At 42.6% G+C, this 14,286-nt stretch overlaps 1 protein-coding gene and 1 pseudogene across 4 annotated transcripts in view; both read left to right on the forward strand.

The window, feature by feature from the left end:
- The window catches only part of THSD4 (thrombospondin type 1 domain containing 4), a 740,188-nt gene that overhangs the window by 369,023 nt on the left and 356,879 nt on the right, over positions 1–14,286 (forward strand). The window lies entirely within an intron of this gene.
- On the forward strand, positions 7,762–7,880 carry LOC126057770 (uncharacterized; annotated as a pseudogene).

The following is a 14,286-nucleotide window of genomic DNA, read 5'->3' on the forward strand; positions in this document are numbered from 1 at the left end:
CAAATCAAGTACTTCACTAGTACTGAGGTGATGTTTGAAAAATTGATTTTCCTAAGTGCAGAGGCCAGTCCTATGACCATGCTGCCAGCATGTAAGGGTGTTATAAAGGCATGCAACAGAAGATTTTAGAATGTAACAGGTACACCATTTGCATACCAGGTGCTGCGCAGTCACTTGATCTTGTAGGATGTAGCGCAGTAGATTGTTGTCTGGAAGCAGTTGACTTTTTTTTTTCTACCATTCAGTTACTTTACATATTTTTTGCTGCCTCTACTCACCGATGGGCAGTTTTTAAGACATTGAGGCAATGATCGAGTATTCAAATGTCTTTCTAATACACATTGGGAAGCGCATGTTGTAGCAACGAGTGCAACCCTGGAATCACACACAGATTCTAGATGCCTTACAGACTGTTGCAGAAGACCAGACACAAAAAGGAGATACAAAAGAGAAACTGAAAACATCTCCAGCAAAATGCAAACACTAGAGTATGTATTTACGTTGGTTATGTGGAATAAAACATTGCAGCCATTTTCATCAGATGCATCAAGCTCTCCAAGATTGAGAAGTAAATTTAAAGACATGCACAGATCTCTACCAGTCATCAACAGGGTATTCACATAATTTAAGAGAAGGTTTTGAAAACACAACAAAATAAATACTTCCAAATACTGATTATCAAGCAGTTCACCGTCACAGAAGCATTAGAAAGAAACAAGTAAATGATGGAAGTGCGCCAGAAATATCACTGAGTGTTGGAGATCAATTGCGTGTAACCACATACTACACCATCATTGACACGCTTGAATCTTGCATGAAAAGAAGTTCTTGCATGTATGAAGTTCTTTCAAATAGATCTTCCTTCTCCAACAATATGGGTAAACCTGATGAAGAATGCATGAAGTCATCCAAGAAATTAGTGCAGGCTTATCCTGATGACTTTAATACGAACCTGTACGGAGAAGCGCAACGATTTCATTCTTACATGAGAACTAAGTTTACAGGTTCAGGAAAGACAGATTTTACTCATGTAGACATGTACGATTCTGTAATAGAAGATAAATTACCATGTGTATTTCCCAGTGTTGAAATCGCTTTATGCATATTCCTAACTTTAATGATCACAAACTGCACAACAGAATGGTCATTTTCACCCCTAAAGAGACCCAGAAATCCTCAGCGTATAGCAATGATTCAGGAAAGACCTGATTCATTACGTTTATTATGTATGGAAGTAGATTATTCTTCGGCAGCTTAATTGTAATGAAATCACTGAAGACTTTGTAAGAGCAAAGAATAGAAAGAAAAGTTTTTAATTATAACATGTTAAAGATGAAAGATCTAAAAATAGAGTATAATAATTTGTTGTAATATTTGTTTTCTGATCACTAAATTTTCTTTTATGACATATTTTCATTTATTTATAATGACAGCATTTATTATGAAACAAGTATCAGAATTGAAGTATGAACCGTTTAAAGCAAAACTGGTGAAAGTCAGGTTTTTGTTGTGGGAAATCAACAGTTTTGCATTGATTGTTGAAACAACTTAGTTCACTGACTCGTTTTCTTTGTTGTGGAATATGTGGAATATTCTTTTTGTAGAAAATGTGATATATAGTGAAAAATTTTAGTATCCTGCATCCACTAAAAATTTTATAATCCAGTTAATCTCATTCCTCTAAAATGGCATACACCACTTTTGTGTTAAATTCCTAATATTATAGTCACATTTAAAAAGAAGTTACATCGTGGATTGCTAAGACAGACACACACCCACCTGTATGTGTATAACTCACATATCGCGTGAATGCGTGAGTAAGCAGAGGAGGGGAACCGCAGATTATCAGTGTTTAGGGCCCTCACGTGCCTTATTCTGGCCCTGTGGCCTTAACCCAAAAACAAACCCAGTGTGGCCTTAGGCAGGATAATTAACCTCTCTGTGCCTCAGATAAATAAGGTAATAGTAGAACCAACTTCACAGAGTCATTGTAAGCATTGGGTAAGATAATTCTATGGAAACCACCTAGTACAAGGACTGAAACACAGTTAGTGCTCAAAAAAGATGAGCTATTCTTACTGCCATCTAATCCAAAGACACGAAAGATGCAAAGAACAGTGATGACAATCAGCTGTTCTCATTCTATACAGGCGTTTCATAATTGGTTTAATTTGAGTTATAAAAAGTGTTGGGAAGCAAAATGAGAAATAAAATTGGACAATAAAATCTGTTACTGTGTCCAAGTTAAAATCGCATTTTAGAAAGAAGTAGACTTACTTGGGGAAAATTGATCTGCACTAAAAATACGGTCCTCAAACTACTAAAAAATGAAATGCAAAGTCATATTAACACCAACTGGGATCTGGAAAATTTATTAGCCACAGTGTCTAGTCTTTGGGTAGCTTCAACCACAGGTGAATAAAAGGATTTATAGAAACGTAGAAGAAAAGCGCTTAGGGCTCAAGGTAGGATAAGAAACTACTCTCTGTAGTAAAGTGATGTGGCAATACAAAGAGATGGATTGTGATTCTGCAGTAGGATGACTCCGGGTGGACAAGAATTGCCACAAGGGAGGTATAAGGTGCAGATCTGGATGGAGTAAAAAGAGAGAACCAAAGAAGGAGGGTTTTGGTGTTGTCCAAATGTGTAAGTCCAGTCAAGAGGGTCTGTAGAACTGTTGTTTCTCTCTCTAACCCAGGCCAGGTCAGAGTGGTGTAGTTAATGAATCAGGTAGTTGGATGTCCATATTGCCTCATATGCTCCACTTGCTGGTTGGCATTGTTGCCTGGAGGAAACTCAGGCTTGGAAGAAAAGTGGACACTCACCCTGCTGGTGGTCTGCGACTGCGGGCCTGGGTAAGAGAGTAATGTCGGCAGCTGAGGGCCTTTTTTCTTGCCCTTATTTTCATCCAGGAGAGTTGAATCTAGTCAGAAAGGACTGGGGGAGAGTAGACCAGGAAACCACAGGAAGAAACTTGAACTTGTACTGAAAAATCTGAGTTCACATTCAGTTTCCATCACTTACAAGTTGTATGCCCATAGATAAGTTGTTTCAACTCTCTGAGCTTTGGTTGTCTTATCTGCAAAATGGAAATAATAATTCTTACAGCATCCAAGGTAGTATAACAAGTATAAATTAAATAGCCACGAACTGGAGTCTAACTTTCTTCATACTGAGCTCAGATTTCTCACAAGCCTCCATTTCTACGTGGTAGACAGAGTTGTGGGGGCCAGGGACGGTATTTAATCTTGTCCATTGAAGAACTTAGTTACTTCTGGTGTAAAAGTCTCTTTTGGACAACTCTCTCTCTCAGAGTTTCTCCCTCCTTCTCAAGGGTTCCTTTTCTTTCCCACTCTGCATACGTTGCCCTGGGTTGAGTCTGAGTGAAGGAGGCCACGTACATGGCGTGTTGGTGCTGGGGAAGAGGGCTTGTTGTCCTTCCTTGCTGGCTCCTGCTGAGCTGTGGAGCTGTAGTTCATATCACGTGGTCTTTGGGCATCTGCCTCTATTCCCTCTGCATCTTCTCCCGTGTGTCTCCTGCTGATCTAACTCTTGATCTGTTTTCTCTGTACAGTTGAGGGCTGGTGGACTCCAGGCCTCCCTCACGCCCACCTCACTAGCTCAGCTCCACCTTACCCCCCGAGCCTGCTGCCGATGCTCACAGGCTCGCGGCACCCACTAGGCCCTCCACTCCTTACCTCTTGTCTCACGCAGCCACACACTGGCTTCGGGGCCACTGTCTTAGCTTTCTTTACCTAGACTCACTGTTTTTTGTCTCCTACAGTTGTCCCATGTTGCTGGGGACACTTTGGGAAGTGGTCTCCCAGCTGCCATTTTTCCATTTGGTAAAGAAGATACAAGTCCCCTTGGCTTTGCGGGGGGGGGGGGGGCAGAGCTTTCTAGAAGTTTCTATCCCCTACCTCCTGTTTCTACCCTGCACTGGGTGAGGGCTACTTGTGGTGAAGGAAAAGGTTCTACACCTGAGACTATACTGCCTCTCTCTCTTCCTCTCCTGGCCCTTGAAGGGCTTTCTACCCCTTGTGGCAGGAAAATACCCAAATGCTGTAGCTTGTCCCTAACTTTGGTTTTCTCCAGTCCAAACCCTTTCAGAATTCAAAATGAAATATTCTCTCTCTCTGAAGTACCTAGGTCTTACAAGTCAAAAGTGTTTTGCTGGAAAACTCTTCTACATGAAATTGGCTTCAGGAGCTGATTTGTAGTACCCTTTGTTCTTGGATGTCTCCATGGGTGGAGAAGCCCAGAGCAACACAGTATTACCTACTACAAGTGAGTAATACGTTGGATAATAATTTTAAATAGGACTTGGTGATATTCCGGAAAACCTAACTGTTGCTGTCAAGTTGATTCCGACTCATTGTGACCCTGACCCCGTGTGTTAGCAGATATAAAATTGTCGAATACTATGCCTGGTAAGGAGCCCTGATGGCATAGTGGTTAAGAACTTGGCTAGTAACCAAAAGGTCAGCAATTCAAATCCACCAGCTGCTCCATGGAAACCCTACGGGGCAGTTCTACTGTGTCCTATAGGGTTGCTATGAGTCGGAACTGACTCAGCGGGACCGGAACTGACTCAGCGGCACCTAACAACAAACAACAGCATGCCCGGTAAACAATTGGGTACTCAGTGAATGCTTCCTGAGTTTTGACATTGAGTAACCGCTATGAACTTGGGTGTTCTGAAAAAAAACAAAGCTGAACTAAACTAAAACAACAGTTGTCTGCCTTGCTGGTGGACTTGTGCCATGAAGGCATGATATTCGGACATGGAGGGATGTGGGTATGTGGCAGCTGTGAGGACTCTCTGATGGGAATCTAATGTATATATAAAAAAAATAATAATGTATAGACACATTAAAAAAAAAATTCACTGCGGTGATCATTGCCTTCTTGTGCCGCGGCCATCACAGCCACCTGCTGTGACAACCCCCAGAGATAAGACCCTCTAGGCATCTCTTCCAGGCAAGGTAATGTAGGATAAAAAACTCATGGCCATGGAGTTGATACCAATTCCTAGTGACCCTATAGGACAGAGTAGAACTGCCCTGTAGAGTTTCCAAGGCTGTAATTTTTTCAGGAGCAGACTTTCACACCTTTCTCCTGTGGAGCTGCTGGTGGATTCAAACTGCTGACTTTTCAGTTAGCAGCCAAGCACTTAACCACTGCACCACCAGGTCTCCTTGGAACACAGGACATTTGTTGCAAATGAACCTTGGTGCCCACACTGGGTGAACGCTCTTTAGAGCAAAAGAACTGTATGGAAAACAGCTTGGAAGAAATGGTCACTTAAAATCATTCTTCCCTCTCTTGTTCCTCTAGGAAAGAAAATTTAAAAAAAAAAAAAGAGGAGGAATAAAACTTAATGCTTGAGTCGAACAAGGCAGTTTCTGTACATTGATGTAACTGGATAGCTTTGAAAAGGAGGGTGGGATCATCCTTGGGCTGGAGCTTGGAGCTTGGCTGCCAACGAAAGAGGCGGCCTGGCCCCTCTCCCAGCTGTGGGGCTCCAGGGCCGAGAAGACCACGCGGCCCCGCGTGTGACACCTTGGTCTTAAGATACTCTAATTTATAGTTAACGCCTTTTAAGCAAACAAGAGGGAGAAAAAAAATCTGGTTCATATTATGGTTACTTGCACTGAAGGGAAGTCTGGGAGTTCAAAGAAAAAATGTCCCGGGAAAAACACAGCCTGTTAAAATGCATTCGAAGTGGTCAGGAAGGTAACTGAAAAGAAGGAGGCTTTCTTGGTGTGATCTAGGCAGCCCAGCTCCTCTCTCTCTGCCCCTCTCCCTCCTACCCTCTCTCTATGTGACACTAAGGTCATTCCAAAGAGGAACAAAATGAACAAGAATTTGTTACTAAGCCACGCTAAATTGATTGAATAAATGAAAACACCAAAGCGCAGTTGTGTGGATAAGGACAAGAGGAATAAGTACGCTTTTCTTCCAAAGCCAGGAGCTTTTGAGGCCCCTTTAAAGCTTTGTTTAGGAGCCCTGGTGGCACAGGGGTTAGGTGCGTGGCAGCTAACCAAAAGGTTGATGGTTCGATCCCACCCGGTGGCTCTGTGGGAGAAAGACCTGACAATCTGCTCTTGTAAAAACTACAGCCTAGAAAACCCTGTGGGGCAGTTTTACTCTGTCATATAGGGTCGCTATAAGTTGAAATCGACTTGACAGCACTTGACAACAACAGAGCTTTGATTCTCAGTATGACCCTTCTCTGGTGTGATTTGAGGGCGGTAGGGCTCCCTCTCCCTTCCCACACCCAGAATATCCACTCATCTGCTGATCATTTGGAGCTTGGCATTCTACCATTAGCAAGTTCCCAACTGGCTCCTCTGGGCCGAGGCATCTTTCCTGCCCTGTGTGCTTGTTGGAGGTCCTCAGAGTAGGAGAGAGGAGGGCCAGGAGAAGTTGGAACTTCGCTGTCCCCATCTGCCCTGCCCTAGGCCAGGCTGGAAGGTTTTCATATTTGATTCAGGGGCAGCAGCAGAATGACTACATCGGAAGGGCGTAGGGTGGCAGACTGGTTGGAAGGCATCTAGGAGCTTGTCTTACAGCTCTGTTTCCTCAAGAAGCATATGGTGTTTACTTAGGCTGCACCTTGAAGTGGGGAGTCCCTGGGTGGTACAAACAGTTAACAGTCTTGGCTGCTAAACAAAACGTCGAAGGTTCAAGTCCACTCGGAGGGACCTTGGAAGAAAGGCCTAGTGGTCTACTTCTAAAAAATCAGCCATTGCAAACTCTATGGAGCACAGTTCTACTCTGACACATATGGGGTCGCCATGAATCAGAATCTACTGGATGGCTGCTGGTATGCTGAAGTGGAGGATTTGGGGAGCTGAGGGAGAGTATGGTGGAGCTAATGTCCCATATCTCCACCAGCTATACCCTGACCTTGTTACTTCATGAATGGGGGAAGCCCCTCTCTTAAAAATCCACCATCACTGCACCCCCCAGGACAGCTGTACCTTCGTGTGGGGCCACATGCCATCAACCTGATGCCCAGCACTGGGGGTTCGTTCCTTTGACCTGAGGAATTGGCCTGTGATGAAATGCTGTGCTCACCAGTGGTAAGACACATGGGCCTCTTATGGAAGTAACTCTGTGGTTGTGATCCAGTACAGATGAATCCCACTTTGGTTGAGACTTAAGGGGAAAAAATAGGAGCAATAAGGGAAGGGGCAGAAGTTTGACACAAGTCAATGCTGAAAGGGTGATGGGAGGTGCCAGAGACAAAACTGCCCAGGAATGAAGCAAGGGACAACACATTTCCTGACAGTCCTTGTGGGTCCTTTTGTTTCTCTGAGCAACAGAGTTGTTGATGCCCACCTTGTCTCTCTGAGGGTACCTCCCTTTCTTTCTGAGTATGCCAGAGGGTCAAGGGTTAAGCTCAGCCCATTTTGACCCACTGACCTTTAGACTGAGACGCCTTTCGTAAGCCAGGTCAAATCTCCTAGTATGAATGGAATCCCTGGGTGGTGCAAATGGTTAACATACTCGGCTGACAACTGAAAGGTTAGAGGTTCAAGTCCGCCCAGAGGCAACTTGGAAGAAAGGCCTGGAAATTTGCCCCTGAAAAGCCAGCCATTGAAGACTGTATGGATCACAGTTCTGTTCGGACACACATGGGGTCGCCGTAAGTTAGAAGCCACTCAGTGGCAACGGGTTTGTATGAATGGCAATGTTATTTTGCGGTATTTGGTTTTGGTTTCTTTTCCTCTTGTGACTTACTTTTTGGATAACTTAAATAAGTTCACCACCCTGAATGCGCCCGATCTTGTCTGATCTCGGAACCTAAGCAGGGTCGGGCCTGGTTAGTACTTGGATGGGAGACTGCCTGGGAATACCAGGTGCTGTAGGCTTTGGAAACCCTAGGGGCATAGTGGTTAAGTGCTATGGCTGTTAACCAAAAGTATGGCAGTTCAAATCCACCAGGCGCTCCTTGGAAACTGGGGGGGCAGTTCTACTCTGTCCTGTAAGGTCGCTATGAGTCGGAACCAACTCGACAGCAACGGGTTTTTTTTTTTTTTTTTTTAATAAGTACATTTAAAATGCCCCATATTAAACATCTGAAGAGAAGAGCGCTAAGGAAGCACACCACGTTTATTCATGTATTTCCCTGTGCCTTCCCCTTCTTCTCACATTTTAAGGCGGTCATATGCATTTCTATTCGCTTCCTCATTTCCTTCACTTTGGAGAGAATTTTTGCCAGCAGCAAAAGGAGCTGCCTAAAAGTATCGGTTAGATGGGGAAGATACCTAAATGATCATATTTGCTGAAATAAAAGGGAATAACATTGTTTCTTGAATAGTGGTGATAAGTGAGGTGCTCCGTTAAATATATTACCTGCGCATCTCACCAGTCCCAATACCATCTTAATTGGGTAGATCCTATTATGATCCTCATTTTACATATGGGAAAACTGAGGCACACAGAAGTTTGGCCAAAGTCCTGTACCTATTCATAGCTGAGTCAGAAATCAAGGCCCAGATAATGTACTTCAGAGTCCGAGAGCCCCACCCCGAGGCTGTGCTGCTTCCCAAAGTTTGATTCCTTCTCAGCAAGCCCTTCACTAGAAATTGAAAGAGTTGGGATGTGTCAGGGAGGTGGAATAGTACTGGATGAGGAGTGAGCGTAATTTCTGCTTTGGATTACAGCATGTGGGTTCCCTCTGTTTTTACCTCTTTCCATAGCTGCAACCAAGAATTTCTCCCTTCAGAATGCCATCTAGGGGAACTTCTATTATTTAACACACCGTTGTTAGTATAGCTCAGAATGATGAGGGCTTAGGGGGAGATGTCATAGGGCTATCGGTGGCCTCCCGTCCATAAGCTGCGGCTTCTAGCTGATGTGTGACCTTGACTCACTGGAAAGGTGAGATGTGGAGTCATGAAAATCCAGTAGACAAGGATGAAGGTACCGTGATGTGTAGAGTTCTATCATAGCCCCTAAAAGAGCTGGCTTGGGAGGGAGCCAAGACTGCCAATGGTGACGCATGTATTTCCAACCTTGTTCATTAGCCTGGGGCTAGGAAGTAGAACTTCATCGCCTGGAATAAAACCAAGATTCCTTGCTGTAGCTGACAGGGTCCTTTGTGATCTGGCCCTCCTCCCTACCACTCGCCCAGCCTCAGCCACCTCAGCCTTCTTGTTCTTGGATCTTGTCAAGGCTGAGCCTGCCCCAGGGGGTGATACTTCCTAAGATCTCTGCCTGGAGCACTCCACCTGGGATCTCTGCAGGGCTCACTCCTTCCCTTGTACGTCTCTACACAAAGCCTCCTCCTCTGAGAGGGCCTCCCTAACCAGCTAGCTGATCTCCAGTGCCACTCCCTCCATACCACCACCACACTGCCCCCTCATACTGCCTTATTTTCTCCATGTTGTTGTTAACTACCATCCAGCTGGCTCCAACTCATGGCAATCCCATGTATAACAGGACGAAATGCTGTCCAGTCCTATATCGCACAATGTTCTGTTATGATCCATAGAGTTTTCATTGGCTAATTTTCAAAAGTAGATCACCAGACCCTTGTTCCTAGTCTGTCTAAGTCTGGAAGCTTTGCTGAAACCTGCCCACCATGGGTGGCCCACCATGGGTGGCAAAGCCTCCAGCATCATATTGTTGTTATCTTGTACTATCAAGTTGATTCCAACTCATGACAAGCCTACAGCGACCCTGTAGGACAGAGTAGAACTGCAGATTGCTACAACTTTTTCCTGTGGAGAGGCTGGTGTGTTCAAACCGCTGACTGTTCAGTTAGCGGCCAAGCGCTTTAATCACCATGCCACCAGCATCATCACATCATAGCAACATGCAAGCCACCACAGTATGGCACTTATTATTATTCGAGATTATAGTATTTATTTGGTGATATATGTATGGTATGTCTTTGCCACCGGGCCCTGAGCCCCATGAGATGCAAACTCCTTGTCCATCTTGCTCGCCGTTGGATTTCTAGCACCATTACAGTGCCTGGCACATATGTGTTGAGTGAATGAATGACTTCAGGTGGTCTTTGGTATCAACGATTACCAGACTCCTTTACTAGAGGATTCCTGGGCTTTTCTAGTCCTGGTGTAAACTTAAAACAATCTTGTGAAAATGTAATCTTGGTATAATAAATCTCTTTTGCGTATGCCTTAGGTTAATGGCCACGGGTAAGCTATCATAATTATTATTAACATTCCTCTTATACAGGTGATAAAACTGAAGCTCAGAGAATTTAGGTGACTTGCCAAAAAGCATACAATCTTTAAACGAGGATCTTAAGATCTAAACACACATGGAAATATGATTTGTATGTCTGTTGTTACATAGTGGAAAGAGCTTAGAATGTGAAGACAAAAGTTAAATTTAGTTTTAGTTTATATTTTAGTGTATTTATGGAAATATTATCAAAGGAAACATATTTTCTTTTCTAAACTTCAGTATTCTTATCTGTCAAATTGAGTATAACACTACATTCCTTCAGGACTGTGTTTGGACTACATGTGATAGGATGTGTACTCAGTAGAATGTAGGGTACCTGGCTGTTGTTGTTAGCTGCCATTGAGTTGATTCTGACTCATAATGAACTCATGTGACAAAGTATAACCGCCCCATGGTATTTCCTAGGCTGTAAGAAGATTTACCAAAAAAAAAAAAAAAATTTTTTTTTTTTTAATCTTCATGGGAGCAGATTACCAGGTCTTTTCTTCTGCAGGTTGCTAGTGGGTTCGAACTGCTGACCTTTTGGTTAGCAGCCAAATGCTTTAACCATTGCACCACCAGGACTTCTTGCGGTACTGCTTCTTGTTGTTGTTGTTACGTGCTGTCAAGTCACTTCCGACTCCTAACGACCCGATGAACAACAGAATGAAACACTGCCCAGTCCTGTGCCATCTTCATGATCGTTGTTAATGCTTGAGCTCATTGTTGCAGCCACTATGTCCATCTCATTGAGAGTCTTCCTCTTTTTTTTACTGACCCTCCACTTTGCCAAGCATGATGTTCTTCTCCAGGGACTGGTCCCTCCTGATAACATGGCCAAAGTATGTGAGATGAACTTCGTTATCCTCGCTTCTAAGAAGCATTCTGGCTGTACTTCTTCCAAGACAGATGTGTTTGCTCTTTTGGCAGCCCATGGTATATTCAGTATTTTCGCCAGCACCACAGCTCGAAAGTGGCAGTTCTTCTTTGGTCTTCCTTATTAATTATCCAGCTTTCACATGCATATGAGGCGATTGAAAACACCATGGCTTGAGTCAGGTGCGCCTTAGTCTTCGAGGTGACATCTTTGCTTTTTAACACTTTAAAGTTAACTCTTTAAAGAGGCCTTTTTTAGTAGATTTGCCCGATTCGATGCATTGTTTGATTTCTTGACTGCTGTTTCCATGGGTGTTGATTGTGGATCCAAGCAATATGAAATTCTTGGCCACTTCAGTCTTTCTCCATTTATCATGATGTTGCTTATTGGTCCAGTTGTGAGGATTTTTATTTTCTTTATGTTGAGGTGTAATCTGTACTGAAGGCTGTGGTCTTTGGTCTTCATCAGTAAGTACTTCAAGTCCTCTTCAATTTCAGCAAGCAAGGTTGTGTCATCTGCATAACTCAGGTTGTTAATGAGTCTTCCTCCAATCCTGATGCCCCGTTCTTCTCCATATAGTCCAGCTTCTTGGATTATTTGCTCTGCATACAGATTGAACAAATATATGAAAGGATACAACAGTGATGCACACCTTTCCTGACTTTATACCATGCAGTATCCCCTTGTTCTGTTCAAAGGGCTGCCTCTTGATCTATGTACAGATTCCTCATGAGCAAAATTAAGTGCTCTGGGATTCTCATTTCTTTGAAAGGTTATCCATAATTTGTTATGATTCACACAGTGGAATGTCTTAGCTTAGTCAATAAAACACAGGTAAATATCTTTCTGGTATTCTGTGCTTTCAGCCGTCATCCATCTGACATCTGCAATGATACGCCTTGTTCCATGTCCTCTTCCGAATCCAGCTTGAATTTCTGGCAATTCCCTGTCGATGTACTGCTGCAACCACTTTTGAATGATCTTCAAAAAAAATTTTACTTGCCTGTGATATTAATGATACTGTTCAATAATTTCCACATTCAGATGGATCACCTTTCTTTAGAATTGGCATAAATATGGATCTCTTCCAGTCAGTTGGCCAGGTAGCTCCCTGCCAAATTTCTTGGCACAGACAAGTGAGCACTTCCAGTGCTGCATCCATTTGTTGAAACATCTTAACTGGTATTCTGTCAATTCTTGGAGCCTTGTTTTCTGCCAGTGCCTTCAGTGAACTTCTTCCTTCAGTACCATCGGTTCTTGATCATATGCTACCTCCTGAAATGATTGAATGTCAACCATTTCTTTTTGGTACAGTGACTGTGTGTATTCCTTCCATCTGTTTTTGATGCTTCCTGCGTCATTCAGTATTTTGCCTTTAGAATCCTTCAGTATTGCAACTCCAAGCTTGAATTTTTTCTTCAGATCTTTCTGCTTGAGAAATGTACTACTAGATGGGTTCAAACTGTCAACCTTTAGGTTAGCAGTCTAGCACAAACTGATTATGCCACCTAGGGAACTTAAGGGTACCCGGTAGGCACTTGGTAAATGTTGGCTGACTTCAACACACCTATTTCTTCACCTGTAAAATCCTACGCCTACCTGTTAGGGTTTTTATTAAGCTGAAACAATATAGTACTTCATGAAATATAAAGCATAAGGCAGATGTCAACTGATTATGTAATTGTCATGTCTTGAAACACTGAGATATCCTATAACTTGCTAAAAAAAGAGAAAAAAGTGGTGATGAATATGTTCTATTCATCCTTAGACATTAATGGAAAAATCATTCAAGGCATTTATGTTCTTGTCCTATGAGGTTTCTGCAACTTTATGCTTTATATACAGGCTTTTTTAAAGAAGCTTCTTACTCTCCCGAAAACTTGAGTCTGTTACTCATTTACAATAATACCAAATTATAATGATACTACGATAGCCCAGTCACAAATTCTGTAATTTGCTGAATATTCAGATGGAACTTTCCCTGCCTGAACCCTTAAGAATACAGGTATTAACTTCCTAGATTCTTCACCATTAAAGTTTCTATTGAAAATATTTGACAGTTTATATTTGAAGGAACTGAAAGGTACACTCTAGATAGCTCTTCATGAATTCCTAGCTTTGCCTTTGTCAGTTCACTTTGAGTCTTAAGTAGTGGTCAGTCTTTTCATTTTGTTCTTCTTGTCTGTCTATTCATCATGCTCCTTATCTAGACACCCAGCAAGGAGCCCTAGGGCTCTCAGGCGTGGGTTTCGGTCTGTTTACCTTGCTTGATGCAGACTGAACTATTTCTTCTGGAAGTTTCCCTCAAACAGTTGTATCTCTTGCATAAAACAGAATCTTTGAAGCAAGAGTTATTTTTTTAGATTCCTTTTTAATCTGAAAAATTCAAAAGGACCCACACATACAGACACACCCAAAGTAAAAATCAGCTGTAATCCTCATGTTTAAACAAAATATATATAAACAGATACTTTTCAGTATTGACCTTGGGTCTAAGTTCTGGCTTTTCCCTCACTGGGCTGGTGGTTGTCTCTTTTGTGAAAACAGAAAAGGACTCCTTTGTGACAATGACAAATGTTCCCTGTTTGAGCATAGTTCAGCTACCTTATATGCAGTTATATGTAGTAACCAATGCTGTTTCAGAATAACAGTTGGGTTTTATGAAGGATTAAGCTATTGTGTGGAATTCTGAACTGGAGAGTGGCAGGTACATTAATGAATTCTGGAGAGGTGCAATGGTTAAGCGCTCAGCTGCCAACCAAAAGGTTTAAACCCACCCAATGTGGCTCTGCGGGAGAAAGACCCGCTCCTGTAAGAATCACAACCTTGGAAACCCTATGCAGAAATTTTACCCTGTCACATGGGGTCGCTATAAGTCAAAATTGACTCAACGGAACCTAACAACAACAACGTTATTAAGCCAGCAAGCTTTTCACTTTTTATTTTTTGGATGATGCTCCTTCTTAAAGTCTATATATTCAATGTCACACAGCCTGGATCTACCTAAGCTCGTCCTCCACTGTACTCATCCATACCTTTTGCATCCCCAGAGTGACAGCACTTTCTTTCTTTGTTTAGGTATATATATATATATATTTTAAGTGTACTTTAGATGAAGCTTTACAGAACAAACTAGTTTCTCATTAAACAGTTAGTATACATGTTGGTTTATGACCTTGGTTAACAACCCCATGACATGTCAA

Source organism: Elephas maximus, chromosome 13 (genome assembly GCF_024166365.1).
Source record: "Elephas maximus indicus isolate mEleMax1 chromosome 13, mEleMax1 primary haplotype, whole genome shotgun sequence".
NCBI classification, from domain to species: Eukaryota; Metazoa; Chordata; class Mammalia; order Proboscidea; family Elephantidae; genus Elephas; species Elephas maximus.